The sequence below is a fragment of the Canis lupus genome, chromosome 22, assembly GCF_048164855.1.
Source record: "Canis lupus baileyi chromosome 22, mCanLup2.hap1, whole genome shotgun sequence".
Lineage (NCBI taxonomy): Eukaryota > Metazoa > Chordata > Mammalia > Carnivora > Canidae > Canis > Canis lupus.
In genome coordinates this window covers 44,879,782-44,903,638 of record NC_132859.1, presented here as the reverse complement: position 1 = coordinate 44,903,638, position 23,857 = coordinate 44,879,782, and the positions used below count along the sequence as shown (strand labels likewise).

Sequence of the window (23,857 nt, the reverse complement as noted above, 5' to 3'; positions counted from 1 at the left end):
GAAGCAAAGGATTCTCCCTGCAAGTTAAGGAGGACCTATGACCCTGCCGATACCTGGATTCAGACTCCTAGCTTTCAGAATTGTGAAGTGGTAAATTCCTATTGCTTTAAGCCACCCAGCTTAAGTGGCTTTGACATGGGAACTCTAAGAAACACATATGTTGCTTTATAGTTTACAGAGTATTTCCCCAGAAACCACAGTGTTTGTTCTGCACAACTATCCTGACAGGAATGTGGGCAGGTAGGCGGTGCCAAGTGAGATCAGTTAGAGAAACTGAGGCCCAAAGAGGAAACATCTAGGTGCCACATATTAGGTGCACAAGTCACAGGCAAAGTTTGGATTGTACCTAGGTGTCCTGCTTCTTTCTACCCATGAGATGCCACAATTTTTGTCCAACTTCATCACATCTCTCTAGTGTCCTAGGTCAAGAGAGGTTCCCAGTGACCCTGGGCTGATGTTCATTGCTTTGGAGTTGAAAAGAATGTAACATTTACTTGACTGGGCAGTGTACACATCCATTTTTGTGTTCATTCATTTGTTCAGCAGACACTTACTGAGCACTAAGGTCCTATGTCTGGGTGAGATCAGGGCACAGTACAGGGAAGGACAAATGCAGGAAGGATAGAACAAGGACTCATTTTTTTTTCTTCAGGAGCTCACGGTCCAATGGCAGAGAAGATACACTTCATGACTAAATTATCGTAACTTTTAAAATAGAGCTTAGCAGAGTATGAATAAATTTACTCATGCAAAGTGAGTTTTCCACTCTGGTTTATATACAAATGAAATGTAAGAAAGCATTTATGTATCCTGTTTAATATTTATGGCACATCTTTTGCCCTAAAGTGTTAGACACTCTCATTGTAATTATTTAGAAAATGATCTGCTGATAAATTGTCCTAAATCATATCACAGTATAGGTGAATAAATTTAGAATTTATTAGATTGATGTCATCTGCTTGAAAATGTAGCCTTACAGCAAATGCCAGACCACAGTGTACTTACTAGATATAGTTTTACTATTAAATGTTTCTATTTAGTACACAGTGTTACTCAGTCATCAAATTTTTATTTATAACTTTCAAAGGAGTGTTAAAGGAAGTGTTGGACAGTTCCTGTCCTCAGCTAGAGACAAACTGTAAGTGATGAAGCCTTCATTCTTTTATTCATTCAACCTTAATTTGAGTGTCTAGGCAGGCAATAGGGATACGGTGTTGAGTAAGGCACAGATAAGCAAAGTGTAAAATTCAGTGCTATGGTATTTGACAGTAAAAAATTGAGTAAAGAGCTGGATGAGCAAGTGCCCAAAGGCACGGTAGGAATTAAGGAAGGGGGGCACCTGGATGGCTCAGTGCTTGAGCATCTCCCTTCGGCTCAGGGCATGATCCCTGGTTCTGGGGATCAAATCCAGCGTTGGGCTCCCTACAGGGAGCCTGCTTCTCCCTCTGCCTATGTCTCTGGCTCTCTCTGTGTGTCTTTCATGAATAAATAAATAAAATTTTTATTTAAAAAAAGGGAGGGGGGAATTAAGGAAGAGAAATATGGGTTGGAGTTTTGGGGAAGAATTTTGGAGTTTCATGGAACTGGGCCTTAAAAGGTTAATAAAGGGCTAGGGTCTAGCGAGAGCCTGGCAGGTTTATAAAGTGAGGAGAGGTGGAGAGCAGAAGCAAAGGCAGAGGCAGGGAGCAACCAGAAATGTACAGAAGGGTGCTCCAGAAGGAACATAGGCTTAGTATACTCAGTTTAACATGCATATTTGCTTTGTGGAGTAAGAGAACAGATGATGATCAAGCCTGGTGCTCTAAGTTATAGTCTCTGTCAGCCTCTAACCAACTCTGACTTTGTGCAGACCACTTCATTTCTTTATACCTTTAGTAAGGAACTCAGAAATCCACGTGATATCAGGACATTCCTCAAAGTCTAACTTGTCAAAGCCCCTTCCACCCCTGTGCAGTCTGCTCTCATTGCTTACTTCATCAAGCCAAGGCTTTGGCAGCTCTGGAAGTCCCTATGTCTGTCTGCTTAGGCTGGCTGGGGTCCATGTGGCCCCCTGTGCCATGTGCCCGGTCTTTTCTTAGTGCCATGACCCTGCTCCCAGATTGTCTCACCACCTTTAGGGACACATGTGGAATAGTTCCCAAGCCTTCTTGCATTTAATGTATTCTTGGAGCACCCTCAGCCTATAAATGTGGTCTGCATCTCCTGGGAGATATCATCTGAGCTCACATTTCTAGAGGATTCTAACTTCATTCTGTCATTCTAGTCACATTCTGTTTTCATGTAACATGTACTCTTACTAGTTCTCCATCCCATGTTCTCTTGCTTGAATATGATCATGAACAAATAGACCAAAACTTATATTGCTTTATGGTGACGCTAAGAAATTGTATTCTTCAATTATGATAGAGTTGTTTCTCATTTGTCTTTTTGCATCAGGTGGGATCTTAAATAAATGACAGTGCCTGGAGCTTGGAAACAATTTGAGTCATTCACCCAACAAACATTAAGAACTTTATGTGATCGGCTGCTGTTAGCCAGTCAGAACCATGAAGAAAGTACTGTTCCCTCCCTCCTACAGGCTGTGCTACCTCTCTGGAAGGAGAAACAGGGCCTAGAGAATGTTGAGAGGAGAACCCTCAGGGACACTGTGGAAGTGGCAAGAGCATCTTTTATTGTAATAGGACTTGTGTCAATGGGAATACTTGTCATTTAAAAGACTGTACGTAATATACAAGTAGATTATGTGTGATATCAGTGGTTTTTAGACGGCTCAGAAACCCCCTTGGGTTGAGTGGATCAGATTTGGTGCTTCCTGCCCCCTTTTGCCCCCCACACCCCACAGAGCGGCTCTTCTCAGCTTGCAGTGTTTTATATTAGGGTCCTTGTATGAGTTACCTTTTAAAAATGACCATCTACTGATATTTTAAAGCTTGGAAACTAGACTTTTCTATAGAAGATACTCTACTATGGACTCTGGACCCTTGGGAAACTGCACTTAGGGTTTCATGATCAGAGTATCCTTGCTGTTTCCAGGAGTCTGCCTTAAGATAGGCCCCCCTCACTGAGGACATTCCAGACAGTTTCCTCAATTTAGAATTTAAAACTTTTCCCTTCCCTGGAAAAGCAGTTGTAGAATTTTGCCTCAAGTTAATAATTAACACATGACAGGACAGAATCTCTGAATACGTTTTCACCTCCATCTTTATTTTAAAAGTGAAGTGTGAGAGAGCCCAGAATAGGAATAGGCGGGGCAGGTGTGGAGGACCTTTTTTACAGAGGAATTTGATGACAATAGGTATTTGCTAATCCAAAACCAGGTCCTGGGGAAGCTCAGGGATTGGTGGGAGGCTGCAGCAGAGGAAGGATCCTCAGAGACCAAATGGATGGAGGCCCAGGGCTCCCCTTTCTCAGGGTGATGGGCTCTCCATCAGTCTCTGCCCTCAGAGACCCTCCTGGGTTCTGGCAGCTGTGCTTGGCAGGGCCTCAGGGGAGACAGAGAAGGAAGTTTGTTTGCAGGCATTCTCAGTGAGTAAGCCCAGTGAAGGAATCCACAGGATGGTTGGAGAAGGGAGCTGGCAAAAGCAGGCAGGAGCCAGAAAGCTCATCTAAGAGGGTGGAGAGTTATGGAAGCCCTGAGGTGATTCCTTCTCTCAGGTTCTGCTAGAGGCTTCAATAACACTCATATTTCCTCCTAGTTCTAGAGGTCAGAAGTCAAATCAGCTTTGCTGGCTTCAGGTCCGGGTGTGGGCAAAGCTGGGTCCTTCTGGAGGCTCTAGGGGGGAATCTGTTTCCTGACCTTTTCTGATTTCTGGGGCACCTGCATTTTTTAGCTCATGACCCCTTCCTCACATCACTGCAGCCTCCCGTTATTTCTCACATCTCCTACTTCCTACGTTGATTTCTTGGCATCCTTATGATTACATACAGGGCCTATCTGAATAATCCAGGGTAATCTCCTCATCTCTAAATCCCTAATGTAATCAAGTATACTAATTTCCTTTGCCATAGAGGTAACATTTCACAGGTTCCAGGGATCAGTGTGTGGCTGCCTTTGATGGGGAGTATCGTTCAATTTCAACCTACTGTAGGACAGAAAGGATTTAGCTGAATCCTGAGAAATGATTTCTGGATGAAAGACAGGAATTCATATCTCCATTTGAGGTCTTTGAGCATGTGCTACAGCACCCTGTCTTGGGGGCTAAACCCACCTGGTGGCCAGAATTGAGCTCCCTGGACCTTCCCTCCAGCAGATGGAGTGCTGTGTGACCTGTGCCAGGTCTTGGTGAGACTGAGCACCCGTGAGGGCAGCTCTCTCTAGAGCTGACTTATCTGCTGCGGCAAGCAGGGGTGTGAGCTGCTGGAACTGCTCAGGAAGGAAGCAGTCTTCTCCTCCTTTTAATTGGCAGCTTGAGCTGTGCTGTAACTTTGCTCCCCCTCATATCAGCTGTGTTTCCGCAGGCTGTGAACATCTGCCCTGGTGCTTTAACATCAGAGTGGAGGGGGAGACAAGCCCTATTGGGCTCCCTGGCAGGAGATGTGTGGGAGGCCCGGGCTCTTTCTCACTTGGGTCTGTGGATGGTTGAGGTCCATGCACAAGTGGCATTTTCATTTTGGAAATGTCCTCATGAACAGTGGTATTTTCAACAAGTGACCTTTTGGGAGGGAAGACCAACGCCTGGCTCAAGACTGTCCATCCTTTCACCCCTGCTCTGTGGTGCTGTCAGCCACTAGGGATTTAATGTGGATGCCTTCCCCTTGCCATATGGATGGGTGCAAGTGTTTTGGCCTGATTAGCTCAAGTTTAAGGGGACGCTAACAGTTGAGCCCAGTTCTAGTCTCTTCCCTGCTCCAATCCCCATGAGCCCTACTGCCTTCTGCATTTCTGAGCCCCATGGACCTGGCTCCACCAGCCATGGGCTGGCATCCAGGTCCCTCAGCCTCTCTGAGCCTCAGTGAACCAGAACCCTCATGATAGGAGCAAGAGAGAGAGGGAGCCAAAAGCACCATCCTCATACTTTCTCACCCATGATTTTATCTCTTCTCTCATCCTCTAGAGGTGGCCAGCACAAGGCCTTTTATTTACCAGCTAACAGAGTTTCCCTTTGGAGCGGTTCAGTGGCTCTCCTAAGGAAAAGGCTGTTGGGGACAGGTGCTGTCTGGGATTCTATACACTGCTCCCATGTGAGGAGTACCCCTCTGTCTGTGCTTGGCTGGCCGGTGTAGCACACGCCCCATGGCACTGTCTCTTTCACAGTCGGAAAGAGACCCAGAGAGGGTGTGGGACCAGTGCCTGTTCTGCCTGACCTATTTGACCCCAGCCATAGTCCATATGCCCACATTTAGAGGCGGTGTTATAGGTAGCTGGGTGTGTGTGTGTCTGTCCCCTCCCACTCGTCAGTATGCATGTTTTCCAAGGACAGAAATGTTTCTTTCTTTAACTCTTTTTAAGCTCTCAGTGCCTCATCAGCATCTGGAATATAGCTGGTGTGAGAAAGCAGTCCCAGCCCCTATGACTGCCACCACCACCATCACCCACCCACTGACTCACTCACACACACACACACACACACACACACAATGTGTACAACTTTAAAGCTGATGTGCCACTGTTACAACTTTCTGAGGCCTTCTCAGTGTGGTAAGCAGACATACCTCCTATAAGAGTGGTCATTACAACTCCTGATGATCGTGGGACAGCCATTTCTTTTTGTGCCATGTTGTCTTGGGCCTTGCCTCTGCGGAGTTCACATGTGCTTGGGGACTTCTTCAAGTCAAGCAAGGGGAATGAAGACCTGTGCTTAGAGAGGAGAGATAGCTGGGGACAGCCCCGTAGAGTTCCCATGGAGAGGAAAGTGAGGGCAGCTACATCTAGCAGTGGCTACAAGTTACCCTGAGTTTGATTCTTGAATTCTTTCTTCAGACTTGCAGTGTTGTGGAGCATGAAGGCCAGGGTCTGTCTCCAGACTGAGACTGAGTGGCCTGAAAAACAGTACCCTGAGGTACTTGAAGCAGGGGCAACTGACCAGTTGGATACCCAAAGTGAAATCAGATCTCAGGACACGAATTTGGCTGGGAGTTCCCAGTTGCTCTGTCTCATGGAAAGATTCTCCCTCTCTGCCCAGGTAGAGAGGATCAAGATGTTATTTTATTGGAGGAGCTAGCAAACATCCTTATATCTAGTACCAGATAAATCCTTACTAAATAGATTGCTACTCCTTTTCCTCACAAAAGCACCTCTGTTGAGTTATGGGTTAAATTAGCTTTTATGGGCACCTTATCACTCTTTGTCACATGGTATTTATGGGAAAGAGCATTCCATATCCCAAACAAGTGATTGGCAAAATGAGGCTTGTGAGCACAGCCTGCTTGCCAGCCAGGGCCTTGCCCCCGCCTGGCCTGGGGCATCGAAGTATGTCTGCAGGACTGCTTTCAAGGCTGCATCCCAGCCCAGCCTCAGAGCCCATGAGCCTGCAGGACTGTCCCAGCCTGTGGGTATTAGATGAGCCAAGGCTGCCCTTCCATCAGGGACAGCAGGGGGTGAGTTCATCAAGCCTTCTTGACTCTGTTTGGTGTTACCTCATCTCTTGTTACACTGCAGCAACCTAGCCTGGGTAGGTGGAGCCACTGAGGGACTCTGAGCAGGGAAGGACCTCACCACATCTGCATTTCAGTAGAGATTGCTCTGCAAGAGTGGGTGCTGAGAGACCTGTCATCAGCCAGGCTGTTGCACAGGTCCCGGGGAGGGTGGGGTAGTGGCGTGGGCCAGGATGATGGCTGAGCAGATGGGAGAAGAGCCTGTGCCTAGCAGCAGGTTGGTTGTGGGGAATGTGAAAGGGAAAGCTGAGGTCACTGTCCATGTTGCTGGTGTTCCTTTAGAGGTATGGAAGTAGTCACCTGGAGGAAGGAGCCCCAGGGTCGTCTTTGGGGGAACCCTAAAGATGCCATGAAGAATTCCAGAGGACTGCATCCCAGCTGATAGTTCAAATGTGTTCTTAAAATATCTGATCTTGGCAGAATGGAACTCTGTGTAGGAAGAATCACATGGTACTACTTATTCCATGTTCAGTCCCCCAAAGTGTGGCGTTTATTTTGAAATATGTGGTTTAAGCATTTTTTATCTCAAGAGGTTTCCTGGGGTCGTTTGTTAATATTTTTTCCATTTATAAAGATTATACACCCTAGAAGATTCCTGGTTAAGGAACAAATAACTAAAAAATTTCTTATACAGTCATGCACTTATGGGAATTAAAAATGTGTGGTTAAAACTATAAGCTGCTGACAGTGACATTTAATGGCATATTTCCATCTGAATTATTAAACTGTTAGCTAGTTGATGCGAACAAGCCTTCTAGGTATTCCTTGCTTTTGTCTATTTTTTTTTTAAATGAAACAACACACTTACAAAGCAAAACAAAATCCAGACAGTTTTAAATCACTTACTTAGGCTGTCAGGAAAACTATGATCGTAGGAAAGGAATGACACGTGTAATGATGAAATTTCAAAATTAACCTGAAAACATCTGTCCATATGCATGAGAGCTGATGCCCGTTTTCATCCAAACGTCACAAACGAACTCTGCTATTTTACCTTTCTCTTATTAAAATGAATCAGGGAAGAGTTTCTGTGTTTGAAAACTGGGCATAAGGAAGACAGGTCTCTTACCATACACTTCAGACTCATCCAAGGTGAAATTTTCTTTGCCTTAAAATTCTTGAGGTAAGAATTCAGAGTTCATCATGATTCATGCTAAAGTTGTTTCGATTATTTGGCCTAGAGAGAGAGAAGGAGTGCTGTGTGTCCTGTTTATGTGATGAAAATAAATTTCTCTAGGCCAGCCATTTGCTCTTTTGTCCCTTGTGGTTGCTCTCCCACGATTGAGAGGCTTGTTTATCCATGCGAAAAAGGAATTCGAAAGAGTTACGAAGTCCAAAGTTGATATTTAAAAGACCAAAAAACAGGGACGAGTGACCCAGTGCCAACAGCTTTTCCTTTTACTTGGAGACTCCCCTGTATTGTAGTTACTAGCTTTTCCAGCAAGGGTGAGAGGGCACCATGAGGAATTATCCTGGTGGGTAACCTGGAAAACCTTCTGGGCTTGTGTTGATCTTCCTGCCTCCACAATTGCAAAATAATGACAAAAGTAAATATTTAGGGCCAGGTTTATTTTGGTCAGACAAGTTCCAGTCTGGTTTCTAAAATTAGGAATTCTGCGGGATGCACGTGGTTTGGGGCATCCTGCCAGAGAACTTTGTCTCAGGGATGTTCAGTTCTCTTATTTGTTGTTCCTTGCTTGGAAATGTGCATCTAAACCTCCTCTTGTGTCTGTCCATCTGGGCAGACCCACTGCTGATGGTCAGAAGGCTCTACCCAGCTAATTTGGGTAGGTTCCTGCCCCCCTGCCCTCACTCCTGCTTAGATGAGGATCTGAGCCTGCCGTCTGCCCTTCGTACACTGCCAGACAAGCCTTCCAAGAGCACAGCTCTCATCCTGTCCCTCCTCAGAGCATTCACTGACACCACCCCCACCACACACACACACACACACACACACACACACACAGACACAGACACTGCCCTCAGATTAAGGGCCCTCCCTGCTGTGGTCCTACCTGGTGGGACATCCTCTGCCACCAGCCAAATTGGCCTCCCCGTTGCCCCCCAGACACACTGACTGCCTGCCTGCCCTTGTAACTTTCCATTTGTCCCATATAAAAGTCCCCCCATATCCCCTCTGTCCATCTTTCTAGGCCCAGCTGCCTTCCCATCTCCCCTGGGGACCTTTTCTGTCCAAAGAAGCCTTAGCCAACTACTGTGGATACTCGCCCGCATCATCCATCGTTGTCTTGTTCCCTCAAGCCCAGTGCACAGGAGGTACTCAGGAAACATTTCTGTTAGGGCTCTCTGAGTGCCCAGGTTCCCCCTCAGGAAGCTGCCTTGCCCTATGAAAGGCTGCCCTCCCACTGCTGGTCCTGCGCTGGTCTCTCTGTTCTACCCAGACCTGTTCAGCTCTTTGTAGAATGTAGTAAGTGCTGCTGTCAGTCACCCTGCACCTCTAACTGAGGCTGTGTTTGGAGTGGGAGGAAGGGCTCATCCACAGGGCCTTGCCTTCATCTACCTTCTTGGGTAGAATAGAAATAAGCAGGGCCGCTTCGTGGGCGTGCATTCTGGTACCTCACAGAAGGCCCCACACTAGGTTTCATGCTCTGCTGTTACTGTCTTGAAATCCTCACTTTTTAAGCTAGGAGGCTCTGAATTTTTTATTTTGCACCAGGTCCTACAAAGTATGCATCTGGTCCTGGGAGGAGGGCAGGTGCTGATAGACAGGTAAGGGTAGGCAAACATTACAGAAAGAGTGCTGGGTGGGATATGTGTGGAGGCCATTGGAAAGTGGGTAACAGAAGGAGAAGTGGAGAAGATACATCAGTTGTGAAGTTCCTTCCTTATAGGGGTAATAGTTCTCCAAAGCCAGGACTGTTCCTCAGGGCTGATAACCCCATAGGACCTGACTTTGGCCCTAAATAGATTTAAGTTCTATCATACGCCTGCCATTTTTATGGGCTGTTTCAACTTTCCCATCTTAATCAGAGGAAGAGCCCTACCTGACCTAGCCTCTCACCACTGACCTCCGCTCCTACCACTGTCTCCTCAATTAGTCTGTTGCAGCCACATTGGTCCCCTTGCTGTTTTGAACATGCCAGAATGCCCCCTACCTCAGGATATTTGCACCTGCATCATCCACTCTGGTTGCATGAGAGCCCAGAGTGCTCTTCCTCTAGAAGGCTTGCCTCTGCCTCCTTCAGGTCTTTGCTCAAGTGTCACCTTATCAGTGTGGTCTTCCCCCAGATCCACTATTTGAAATCACACACACACACACACACACACACACACACACACACACCTCTTTTTCTGCTCTTTCTTGCTTTACTTTGATCCATAATACTTATCAACACCTAACATACTCTATACATGCTTATTTACTGTCTGTCTCTTCCCCTGAAATATAAGTAAGCTCAGTGAAAGCAGCGGTGTTTATAAGTTTTGTCCACCTAGAACACTATCTGACACATAGTGGACACTAAGTAAACATGTGCTGGTGAATTCACTGCCCTCTGGGGGCTGACAGTGCTGCTAATTGAGACCACATTGTTTTCCACAGGGACTGCACCATTTTGCATTTCCAGCAACAGTGCACAAGTGTTCAGTCTCTCCACATCCTTGCCAACACTTGTTATTTTCTCTTGTGTGTGTGTTTTTGTTTTTGTTTTTTTTAAGTAATGGTCATCCTGGGGATCCCTGGGTGGTGCAGCGGTTTGGCGCCTGCCTTTGGCCCAGGGCGCGATCCTGGAGACCTGGGATCGGGTCCCACGTCGGGCTCCCGGTGCATGGAGCCTGCTTATGTCTCTGCCTCTCTCTCTCTCTCTCTCTCTCTCTGTGACTATCATAAATAAATAAAAATTAAAAAAAAAAGTAATGGTCATCCTTATAGGTGTAAGATATTATCTCATTGTGGTTTTGATCTGCATTTCCTTGATGATTAGTGAAGTTGAGTATCCTTTCATACACATGTTGGCCATTGTAGGTCCTCTTTAAGAGAAATGTCTTTTCAAATCTTTTGTCCATTTTTAAAATCAGATTGATTGTTTTGTTTCGCTAATAAGTGATAAGAGTTCTGTATGTATTTTGGATATTAACCCCTTACCAGATACATGGTTTGAAAATATTTTCTCCCATTTCATAGGTTGCCTTCTCACTCTGCTGATGGTTGCCTTTGCTGTGTGGAAACTCTTTTGTTTGCTGTAGTCCCACTTGTCTGTTTTTGCTTTTGTTGCCTACACTTTGGGTGTCAATATCCAAGAAATCATTGCCAAGATCAGTGTTTTTCCCTATGTTTTCTTCTAGGAGTTTTACAATTTTAAGTTTTAAGTTTAAGTCTAATCCATATTGAGTTGATTTTTGTGTACGGCATAATATAAGGGCCCAACTGTATTATTTTGCATGTAGATGGTATATAGTTTCCAGAAATACCATTTGTTGAAGGGACTACACTTTCCTCATTTTGTAGTCTTGACTCCATTGTTGAAGATTGTGAAGATCATTTGACTATGTATGTGTGAGTTTATTTCTGGGCTCTCTGTTTTGTTCCATTGGTTTTTATGCCAGCACCATATTGTTGTGTAGCTTTCTAATGTTTTCAAGTCAGGAAATGTGAGGCTTCCAGCTTTGTTCTTCTTTCTCAAGATTGTTTTACCTATTTGGGTTCCATATGAATTCTAGGATTGTTTTTTTTTTTTTCTATTTCTGCAAAGAAACAAGAAAAAGCCATTGAGATTTTAATAGAGATTACACTGAATCTGTAATTTAACAACATTAAGTCTTTGAATCTATGAACACATGCTGTCTTAGCATTTATTTGTGTTTTCTATAATTCTTTCAGTAGTATTTTGTAGTTTTCAGTGTACATGTCTTTTGTTCCCTTGTCTAAGTTTATTCCTAAGTAATTTCATTTTTTTGGATGCTATTGAAAATGCAATTGTTTTCTTAATTTCCTTTTCATTGTTGGATTGTTAATTGTAAGCAGATGGAAATGCAACAGATTTTTTGTACATTAATTTTGTATTCAACTTTGCTGAATTCATTTATTAGTTCTAATAGTTTTTTATGGGATCTTTATGGTTTTCTATATATAGGATCATGTTATCTGTGTTGAGACAGTTTTTGCTTTTTTCTTAATAATTTAAGTGCCTTTTACCTCTTTTCCTGTCTAATTGCTCTAGCTAGGACTTTCACTGCTATGTTGAATAAAGGTGGCAAATGGGAATCTTTGCCTTGTTCCTGATCCTTGAGGAAAAGCTTTCAGTTTCTCACTTGGAGTATGATGTTAACTATAGGCTTTTTGGAGGGGAAGGGGCATTTCATAGGAGAGATATGTTTAACTGTAACATAATAACAACAACAGCAAAACTATGGGCTATATTTATAAAAACACTTACTATATTGAGATTATTTTTTAATCCTCATTTTTTCCTGTTTTATTATGAGTTGGTGCTGAATTCTATCAAATGCCTTTCTGCCTCTGTTGAAGATCACGTGGTCTTTATGTTTCACTCTGTTAATGTGGTGTATCACATTGATTTGTATATATTGAGCCATCCTTGCAACCCATGGATAAATCCCACCTTATGCACATGATCCTTTTAATATGCTGTTAAGTTTGATTTGCTGGTATTTTGTTAAGGATTTTTACAGCTGTATTCATCAGGGATATTATTGGTTTATGCTTTTCTTTTCTTGTAGGTCTTTATTTGGCTTTGGTATCAAGATGAAGCTGCCCTTATAAAATGAGTGAAGTGTTCCATCCTCTTTAATTTTTTGGATGGGTTTGAGAGGGATTGCATTAATTCTTCTTTAAATGTTTGATAGAATTCTTCAATGAAGCCATATGACCCTGGGCTTTTCTTTGTTGGGAGATTTTTTATTTATTTTATTTTCATTTTTTATTACTGATTCTGTTTCCTTACTCATTATTGATTTTCTCTTTCTTTATGATTCAGTTATAATCTTTTTTTATTTCTGAGATATCAGTTCTAATGCCTCCTCTTTCATTTTTTACTTTATTGAAGTCTTCTTTTTTCATTAATTAGCCTAGCTAAAGATTTGTCAGTTTTGTTGATCTATGCGAAAAAACAACTCTTAGTCTCATTTATTTTTTTCTATTGTCTTTCTAGTCTTTATTTTATTTCTGTTATAATTTTTATTACTTCCTTCCTTCTGCTAACTTTGGGCTTGATTTTCTCTTTTTTTTCCAATTCTTTGAGGTATAAAATTAGGTTGTTTATCTGATATCATTCTTATTTAATGTAGGCATTTGCCACTCTACATGTCCCTCTTTGTACTTTTTCTACATCTCATAAGTTTTGGTGTGTCATGTTTTCATTTTTATTTGTCTCAGATATTTGTGATTTCTTCTTTGACTCATTGGTTTTTCAAGTGTGTGTTGTTTAATTTTCACATATATGTGAATTTTCCAATTTCCCCTCTGCTATTGAATTCTTGTTTAATTCCAGTATGGTTGGAAAAGTTATTTGGTATGATTTCAGTCTTCTTAAATATGTTTTGCGACTTAACATGTGATCTGTCTTGGAGAATGTTCTGTGTGCACTTGAGAAGAATATGTGCTGTGCTGCTGTTGGGTGTAGTGTTTTGTACATGCCTCGTAGGTCCCTTTGGTTTCTTGTGATGCTCAAGTCCTCTTGTTTTTTCATTTGTCTTCTCTCTAGATGTTGTGTCTATTATGGAAATCTCCTACAATTATTTTGTCACTGTCTGTTTCTTGCTTCAGTTCTGCCCATGCTTGCTTGCTCTGGTGTTGGGTACACACACATTTATAGTTATTGCCTTTCCAGTGAATTGACCCTTTGGCCATTAGATAATGTTCTTCTTTGTCTCTTGTGACAGCTTTTTTGAAGATTTTATTTATTTATTTGAGAGACAGTGAGTGAGAGAGAAGAAGGGGGGAGAGAGAGAGAGAAAGAGAGAGAGAGAAGGAACAGAAGGACAGGCAGCGGGAGAAGCAGACTCTCCACTGAGCAGGGAGCCCTACATGGGGCTCGATCTTGGGACTCCAGGATCAAGACCTGAGCCAAAGGCAGATGCTTAACCAACTGAGCCACCCAGGCACCCCTCTTGTGACAGTTTTTACTTAGAATCTATTTTGACTGTGTAACTATAGCCACTCTCCTCTCTTTTGGTTACCATTTCCATGGAATGTCTTTATCTATCCTGTCACTTTCAGCCTATGTGTATTCTTAAATCTAAAGTGGGTTTCTTACAGACAGCATATAGTTGGATCTTATTTTTTATCCAGTCAGCCACTCTGTGTCTTTTGATTGGGAAGTTTAACCTATTAACATTTATACTAATTACTGATAGGGAAGGTTCACTATAGCATTTTGTTTTCTGTCTTGTAACTTTTAGTCTCTCTTTTTTTTCTTTTTAGCTGTCTTGTATGTCATTGACATTTTTGTGGTGACATGCTTTTTAGTTCTTTCTCATTTTCTTTTGTCTCTCATCTATATGTATTTTTTATTGTTATCATGGAAGTCATATAAAACATAGTTATAACAGTCTATTTTAAGCTGATAACCAAGACCATTTTTAATCTTGGCACAATTTGGGGGAATAAGACACAACAAATGGATTTTTTAACTTCTTCATTTTAACCTTCCTTTAATCACTTTAATAGAAGTAACTAGAATTAGTGGATGTATATTTTATGAGCCTAATGCAACCAAATCCCAATGGTATTTTTTTTAGAACTTGATGAGTGATTCTGACATTCATCTGGAAGCATAAAGGGGTAGACTATCCAAGAAATTTTGGAAAAAAATAATAAAGGGGGACTTGTATTGTTTAATATAAAACAATAAACCTACAGTAGCAAAGCTTTGTATTACGGGCACAAGCAGGGGAATGGAGTGGAATAAAGTGGGATGGGAAGGGATAGAATAGAATAGAATAGAATAGAATAGAATAAAATGCCCAAATCAGTGTATGAAGGTGAATTTTAAATAAATATTATTAGGATATTTGATATTTTTTTAAGATTTTATTTATTCATGAGACAGAGAGAGAGAGAGAGAGAGAGAGGCAGAGACAGAGGGAGAAGTAGGCTCCATGCAGGGAGCCAGATGCAGGACTCAATCCCGGGACTCCAGGATCACGCCCTCGGGCGAAGGCAGGCACTAAACTACTGAACCACCCAGGGATCCCCTAGGATATTTAATCTTTGGGGATAAATAGGTAGATGCATATATCCTACTATGTTCAAAATAAACTCCAAACAGAAAAAAATATTTACTTTATTTTTTTTTAAATATTTACTTTAAAAGATACTTTTAACTAAAAAGGAACTAAAAGAAAATGTAAATGAATAATGTATCATATTAGTGTGAGAAGCAATCAGTTAAAAAACCATTAGGTTTGACTCCCTAAAAACTTAAAACTCCTGCACATCTACAACCATTATAAACAAAAGCAAACAGCCTAAAACAGACTATTTCCCACATACAGAACAGTCCAGTACAGAATAGTCCAAGGATTATGTTTCCAATATAGGACAAAGGAACTCTTAGAAATCAAAGAAAAAATGTAAAAATAGGCAAAAATATACATATAAGCGTAGTTTCTGAAGAAGAAATAGAAATGGCCAAAAGGTATAGGAGAGATTATAGAACTTGGATGGCAGTCAAAGAAATACACATGAAAGCGACAGGGTTGCTGTTTCCACCTTTCAGACTGGCAAAGGCTCCATGTTGGCACAGCCTCAGTGGCACACCCCACAGGTGGGAGCATACATTGACACTACCTCTCTAGGTGGCAGATTGTCCACAGGTATCAAGAGGCTTGACATTTTTTCAGAGACTTTGGTCCTAGCAATTACAATTCTAGGAATTTCTTCTAATGGAATAATCAGACATGCACATAAAATTATGTACACTAATTTCACCATAATATTTTTTGAGTTTCTTATTATAATGCATGATACATTACATAGAATTATTACTTTAACAAGTGATACATAATTCAAAGGATACTAAAAGGAAATAGAGTAAAAAGTAATTCTCCTTTCCTTCCAGTTCTATCCTCCACTTCTCCGCCATGGAGCAACCAGTTACTTATAAATCCTTCCAGAGATACTCTTTGTACATGTAAGAATAAACACATGCTTGTGCTTTTTATTTTGCTAATCTGTTTAATTTTGTGCTGAAAGTTGGTGGTAGCATGTTATATGTACCATATGGACCTTGCTTTTCTCATTTACCCTCAGAATGTGCTCCATTATCAGTAGCAGAAGTTAAAAAGCACAGATTAGTTGGTTTGAACAGACTCTACTACTTACTAGTTGGGTTTGAATAAACTCTATTTATTCTATGTCATCTCAGGCAAGTTTCTTAACTTCTCTGAGCCTTAGTTTTCTCATCTATGAAGAGTATAGTAATAGTCCTTACATTGTAACATTACTGAAATAATTCAATGAGTCACTATATAGAAAGTGCATAAAATAGCAACTGGCACATCTTACATAAGTGTTAGCTAGTATCTGTACAGATGGAACTGCAACCTTCTTTTTAACAGCTGTAGAATATTCCACACTGGAGATCCTATCCTATTTTGTCCCATGTTAATGGACAACTAGATTGTTCTACCATTGCTGTTGCAAACCAACTGCAGTATTTGTCATGACACCTTTTTAAATAATATAACATAAATGTCCAAAGTTAGTTTAATTATGGTATGGTACACATCTACCCAGTAGAATACAGTACAACCAAGCAAAGTAAGGTTGTCAAAGAGTATCAGATATGGGAAAATGTTCACATATATTTTTTAAGTAGAAACAAACATTTTTAATATTCATTTTTTCCATTATTAACATGATATAGATAGTAGAAATTGGGAAACAATAGAAAAGTATAAAGAAAAATAACAACCTAGTCCTAGGATCCAGAGATTGCCATGCCTACTGCACATATTGGTGAATTTTATATAATCTCTCTCTGAAAATTTTTACTAATTATTTTATAGGGATTATAAAATTATTTTATAGGGATTAGTAGGGATTGCTACCTTCACTAAAAATGTCTGGGAGCTAAGAGTTGGATTCCTCAGATGGGGGGGTTGGCCATGTGTGGGTGGCATAGGTTAAACCAGTTTGGAGGAAGAGGGTTGCTGTGGGCAAGAGGGCTTCTCAGGAAGTAGAGCTGCTTGAGCTGACCTCTCTCTGAACAACTGTAGGAGCTGTTCCTTACTAATAATACCTCAGTCATTTTCACTGTTCTGTTTCCTTTCATACATTCATTCATTCAGTAAACATCTGTCACAACAAGCCTGTTTATACCAGACGCTCCTCTGTCTTAGGGACTCAAGCATGAGCAAGATGATTTCCAAGCCTGTACCCCTGGAGCCTACATTCCGGATCTTGTCCAGAAACACATGACAGAGTTACAGGCATAGGGCATGTGCAGTGTCTGAGATGCTTCACCAGATAGTGACCACGGGCACTTCTCCACAGACCTTCATAGTGGTATTTCTTGTGGCTGCACAGTATTCTATCCAGCTGCTATGTGGTACTTTAATTAACCATTCATACTCTATTGGACATTCACATGGTTTACATGAATACTTCACAGTCTTCAACACGTCACTCCTCTGCTTTTCAAATGGATTGTTCCAGTTTACAGAGTTACCAGCCACGTGTGAGCAAAGGGGCCTGGGCCATCAAAACCTCACCACCATTGGCTCTCTGTTTTTATTTCTATCATTTCTATTCATTTAATAGGTAAAAAACTGGTCTTCACTGTTTAAGTGTTCATTTGTTTGATTACTGTAAAATTTTAACCTTTACTTCCTCTTAAGTGCATTTTCTGTTTAAACCCTTTATTCTGTTACCTATTTGGGCTCTTGCTATGAAAAACAGACTCTGTACAGGGATGGCTGAGAGCTCCGATTCTAGACTCTCACAGACCTGGTTTCTGTCCAGCCCTGTTACCTAGGAGCTGTGTGGCCTCTGACCAGGGGTCTGGGTCATGGTGAGGCCAGGAGGGTGTTCCCAGCACAGGGACACTTCTTGGAACCTGAGTCATGGAGAATTTAGTGGCCTAGGTATGTGTCGGGCCTTACCTAATAGGCCTGCCACGAGTATCCTTGGCTCACTTTGGAATTTTCAGAAGTGCAACCTTTGGAGTAATGGCAGGCAGCACAAGGCCTCATATCTATTTTCTCCCTGGAAGTAAACCCCAAACCCAGAAGAGGACTGGGGAGAGGCAGAGAAGGGTAGTGGGAAGTCTGGGAGTGCAGCAGTCAGGCACTTCTGGCTTTGAACCCCAGCACCCTCACTGCACAGTTGAAAGTGCTCTGAGTTTCCGTTTCCTCACTGGAAAATGGGGTGTCATCTGGGCACTGCACACTGGGAAGGCCAGTCAGTATCATGTCAAGGGCCTCTGGCAAGCAAGGCACCAAACTAATGAGGACTGTTAGGAGCCAGCAGTGTATAAAGGAAACACACAGTACCATCATGGAAGGACGAGATTGGAATTCCTCCTGCCCAGCTTTTAGCCATCCACCCTTGCTGCTCCCTATGATTCCTCACCATTGCCAGTCGTAGGCTGCCCCAGGAAAAGAGCTTTCAAAGGTGCATTTCTTTCAGAGTGCCAGGTGCAATTGCCAGGGGAAATTATCACTTGGAACTAGAATAGGGACTGACTGGATATCTCAAAAGGTGACTCTTTTGATGACTAAGTCCTTTTTCTAGGAGAAAAGGATGTTTGGATTCTCAGCTGCCACATCTGCTTTTGAACTCTGTGCGGTCTGTGCCCTGGCCTCTCCCCACTCCAACAGCCCCCTACACCCCCTGTTTTATTCAAACAGAGGAAAGTTGTGTTTGTTGACCACTCTTTCGGGGTGGGAAAGGAATGTAATGTATGCATAGACTGCCCAGAATTTCCTGTTAGACACCCACTCCAAACCACGGCCCTGGGATACATTCCAGAGATTGCAGCCCAGTCCTACAAGAGAAGAAAGGGTGCATTCATTTAAATGCTGGGCCATTGGGAGGAACTCCCCCTCCCCCCCTTAAAAAATGATGTTCAGCTCTTTCTGTAGTAGTATAGTTTTGAATTCAGCTGCACGGTCTCTTCATGTGCTCTGACATCCCCATGTGCAAAGAAGCATCTTTTCCTTGGGAAACTCCAATATGTGGTTTTGAGGCCTTAACAGCACTGGTGTCCACATTGATGCTTGGACACACTTTTAATGTTCTGCTGTGAACACTCAATGATACAGACCTGCTGTGGAATACCTTTCTTGACAAGAAAGGAGCTAGTTTTCAGGGCAGGTTTTGGTGCTTTGACACATTAGCAGTAGACTTCGTGTTAAGTCACTTTTCTCCTAGAAATTCTGTTATGTTGAGTCTTTGGCCGTCTGTCCTCTGTGCTGGCATGTAGGCTGGCTTGACACTGTGGAAATTAAAGGCAAACCTTTGTTTTCTGTAGCTGCCAAGATGCAGTTTCTTCGCTTGGGGAGAAACTTGAATTATTGGGGATGGATGGATTCATAGTAGCAAACATTTCCACCTATATTCCAGCTTCTCTGATCTTCATTGTGAACCCCTTATGTCATTGTGGGGATGTGTGTGGGGCAGCGGGAGCTCCAGGTCAGATCTGAGATGAGAACAGATGGGTCGCGGTATTCACAAAGGTGAATATGTGAAGCTCTGAGTCTTTGTAGACCACAGAGGTCCTAGTCTGAAGCTAGGAGTTCAGGATGATGGAACCAGAGCCTCCCCACATCTTTAATCTAAACCAGGTCAGAACCCAAGAATTGCACATTGTTATGTGCATACACAGCTATCACACGGATTAAGAAACACTGGCAGTTTAGGGTCAACATTTCAGTTTCTGGATGCAGAAGAGGACCAGTTAGGTCAGGAAGTATAAGCGGATGACTAGAAATGCCCTCTTTTGGCTGGTGCATACCAAGTCCTGATGGATCCACTTGCACCTTTCTTCTGTTGCCATAAGCACAGTTCAATAGCTCTTTAGACCAGTCCTCTTGATAACCACTGAAGGACCGAACCTCACTGTCCACCTTGGTGGACTTTCCCCTGAACATTTCATGTTTTTAATTATAACACTTTCTTTCTAACCATATTTCATATAAGAGTTCCAAGAAAAGGCCTGAGTACTAGGGTTAATGTTAAGCTTCAATGTGGAGCTGCTTTTTATTGTTTAGTTTCCCACATTATTATTATGATTATTATTATTATACAAAGAAACCTTCACTGGATAGAAAGTAAAATTTTTAGGAGCTACTTCAAGTTCTAAGTTTAGAATTCACATACCCAAAACCAAAACGGGTCTGCCTCCATGTTTTCTCATTAAGCCAGGCTGTTTTTATAAGAACTGTTGTCTGGATACACACTAACTTATAAATGTTCACAGTGAGACACTGATCAGTACCTAAAATCAATCAATCTTTTGTTGCTATATTTTAAGCTACTGGTAGATCTTTTCTCTTGAACAAATATGCGTGTTTTTGCTGCATCGACACAACAGCCTTTTCTGCAAGGGTAGATATGAAGATTCCTATATTAGTGGTGTGGCTTAAGTCGATGAAGTCACACTGGCTAACAAGTGGCAGGGTGAGACTTAAACCCCAAATAGAACTCCAAAGCCCATTTTCTTTCCATGTGACTTATATATATTTTTTACTTTATTGTGTATTTTTTATCTCCATGTAACTTGTATTTAAAGTCAGTTTTTAAGTAAGAGATTTCCATTCAGTACCCAGAAATGGTCCATATCTCTGATTTGCAAATTCAGTATCCTCTTTGATGCAGATCGATAGCCTGTATCAGTCAACTTAAAATTTAAGCTCAGTGGTTCCAGTTACAGAGGTCAAACCGTGACATTTGTGGTACAGATCTGCTCACACCACTCCCCATTTCTGTAGAGTCAAATACAAACTCATTACCATGGTTTACAAGGCCATCCATCATCAACCATGTCCCCAACCCCCTCGCCACTGCTCTGATTTTTCAAATACCTCATGCTGTCTTTCACATCAGGCCCTTTGCACGTTGCTGTTTCCCCACTTCCCTGCCCCCTCCAACAATTTTATGCACCTATTGGCCCGGCTCAGAAAGCACTTCTTCTAAGAAATCACTTCTACCCACTCTCAAATCTGGACTGCGCACCCTTCTTTGGGCCCCGTCAGTGCCCTGTGCTGCCATCATTGCAAGACACAAACTTCTCATCCAGCCTCTCTTGCACTAGACTTGAGGCTCATGAAGTGGGGATGGTGCCTTGTGTGGTTCACCACTGTTTCTACACTGCCTTGCCTGGGAGCTTACATGTTCAGTAATAAACTTTTCCAGCGCAAATAACGTAAACCTAGAGAAACAGATAATTTATATAACTGAAAATTCCAGGAGGATCTGGCTTTAATGAAACCAAGTCCCCAGAAGGTTTTGTCAGAGATCTGTCCCTCTCCATGTCTCAGCTACTTTTTCCTCCGCGTTGTCTCATGCTCAGATAGATGCTTCTCACTTGGTGGCAAAGGAGCCACCAGGGGCTCCAGGTTTACATCCTACCCACTTGGCAAACCAGCAAAAAAGAGAACATCCTTTCCAATGGCTGTAGCCTGAATCCTGGGGCACACCCTCCTTGGCCCAGGTTCAGTCAAATGCCCAACCCTAAGCCAGTCATGTGGCTTGGATTGGCCAGGCCTTGGATAATTGCTGGAAAGCAGTTTGTAAGGGGAAGACAGTAGGGTTATAAGACCCAGACAGCCAGCATCTTGAGCCCTTTCAGGACCAAATGAGTGCTGAGGGTAGGGTAAGGCTGATGCTGGTCCTAAGCAACTCTATTCATTTCCCTTGCTAACCTGATTTTGAGAGCACCAGACCAGTCCAAGAGCAATTAGAAAATTAGAGAGCCCCTGCCTCAGCCTTGGAAGTGAGACCACTTCGGGCGGCTTCACCTCCTGGTGCACAGAAGGGAGGTTCTAAATTGGGCTGTCACTTTCCTATCAGGGGGTGATGGCCTTCCTAGGGACTCACTCCCACAGCTCTGTTTGTCGCTTCTACGAGTAAGCCATCAAATGGTAGAAACTGTTAAGTAGCTCACTGGTTCCAGGGTCAGGGTTGTTTTTTTTTGTTTTGTTTTGTTTTTTTAGCATATAAGTTAGTTTGTTAATTTGTTAGTTTGTTGTGGGAAAAATGTATGTGACCTGAGGATGAAAATGGGATCTGAGGGAGGGTGCTTTTTGCAGAGCTCTTTACTGCCCAGCTTGAGCATTAGCTACTCAGTGTCTCTGAGACATGAACAAATAGCTTGTTTACTTGCAAGGAAATGTGCTATCAGCTAGGGAAGAGACCATTTTATTTCTTCCTCTGACTAAATTATTTGAGTGTGGCATAACAACCAAAGCACTCAAAGTAACAGCAAAACAGTTTAACCAATCATACATATTTTTTTAATTAACTATTTATTTATTTATTTTGTAGAGGTAGGGAGGCACAGGGAGAAAGGGAGAGAGAGAATCTTAAGCTGGCTCCACGCCCAGCACAGAGCCTGGTACAGGGCTCCGCCTCACAACCCTGAGATTGTGACCTGAGCCCAAATCAAGAGTCAGATGCTCCACAGACTGAGAGCCACCCAGATGCCCCCCAATCATTTATACCAAATATGAGTTTATTGCAGTGGTTTTCTCTCCATTTGGCATGTTCCCTCATTGATCTCACCTGGTCTGTCAGGACTGTTCAACATGGCACATGGAGAGAACACATACTTTGGAAACAGTCCCCCTTGGGTTTAGATCCTTGCACGTGCAATTCCTAGTTTATTTCCTCAGCAGTAAGATGGAAGCAGGAATGTCGATTGCCTTGGATAGTTGTGAGGGTTATGTGAGATGAGGATTGTAAAGTACTGGAATTTAGACGCTGGCCCTCAGGAAACAGTGGTCATTATCACTCCTTGCCCCCTGCTGCTTGGAAGGCCTCTGTGCCCAGTCGTCCCTGTGGCCTGGCCTGGCCTGGCCTGCCATGGGGGGCCCCAAGTGAGAAGACTGGTGCCCTGTGATGTGTACCCACACATTCTCAAGGAAGATAAAACAGCCAGCGTTTCCAGGAGTTTATGGTGCTAAATCTCGTTAGTGAATCAGGACCTTAAACTCACACTTAGTCGCTCACCCAAACCCAAGCTGGAGTCATCCACACCTGTGGGGTTGCTGGCAAGAAATTTTTCAGTCCTTTTTCATGTGAATTTCCGTGTAAATGCATTTGGTTTTGCTGCTGGCAGAAGAGTACCCCAAGACATTTAGCAGAAGTTTTATGATCCCTTGAGAGTGAAGGTGCTGTACAAATCCCTCAAGCACACAAAAAGAGGAATCATGCCAAAACTGCTTTTGGGAAGAGATAAACTCCCAACAGTTATCATGTGGACTCAGTGATTTCCTACATTGGTAATTTCCCATTAACCCTGAGCACGGGCCCTTTGTGGCTTCTGCTCAGTACTGTTGACCCGCCCAGACATGGTATGTGGTGGGACAGCCCTGGCTGCATTCCCGGGCACTACTCCTGGCCCTCCAGGTTGTCATTCTCCTCCCGTAAGGTGTGTTTTTCATCTTATACTAATTTTTGCCTTTTATTTCTGACTTGTGGCAGCTCGTCTTGAGACATGGATAACAGAAAGGATAACATCACTCCCTTGGGTGGCTTAGTCCAGGCTGGGAAATGAGTCCACGGCACAGGATTGCCCTGGATTTCAGGAGGATGGGCTTTTCCCAGGCCAGCCCTGCTCCAGCCAGAGCACGTGTTCGCTGTCCCACATCTGCTGATTATATTTTAAATGTAATGGAAGACTCCAGCCCCCCCATCAATTTCTTGACAAACCACAGAGTTTAAGAAGGAGTCTTCTTATTCCCTTCTACATCTTATTTCTTAATGAAGTTAGTCTTGGAGTTAGAGTGTTCAAGAACCTAGTTTCAAAGTGACTCTTTCTTGGTACCCTTCACAGAGAAATGCTTCTCAGAGAGTATAGAGTCTGACTTCTGCCTGAAAGGATCTCTGTTTTGAAGTCATGCTTAGTCTTGGTTGGAAGACCGTATTGCTGGGTTCAGGAATGCAGATGGTGCTCGACCCTAAGGATGGGTCAGTTAATGAGCCAGCAGCCCCCACTGGGCTGTGGTCAGAGGAATACTGTCTGGCCAGCAGGATCTGACTCCATCGACCAGTTGGCCCTCTAGGAATCCCATGTGGAATAACAATCCTTTAGAGTAACTTCCTGGGGCCCCTCCTCTT

General features: G+C 42.8%; 1 protein-coding gene across 4 annotated transcripts in view; it reads left to right on the top strand.

Moving 5' to 3' along the window:
• Positions 1-23,857, top strand: part of CTDSPL (CTD small phosphatase like) — a 114,803-nt gene that overhangs the window by 55,696 nt on the left and 35,250 nt on the right. The gene's annotated exons all lie outside the window — the stretch shown is intronic.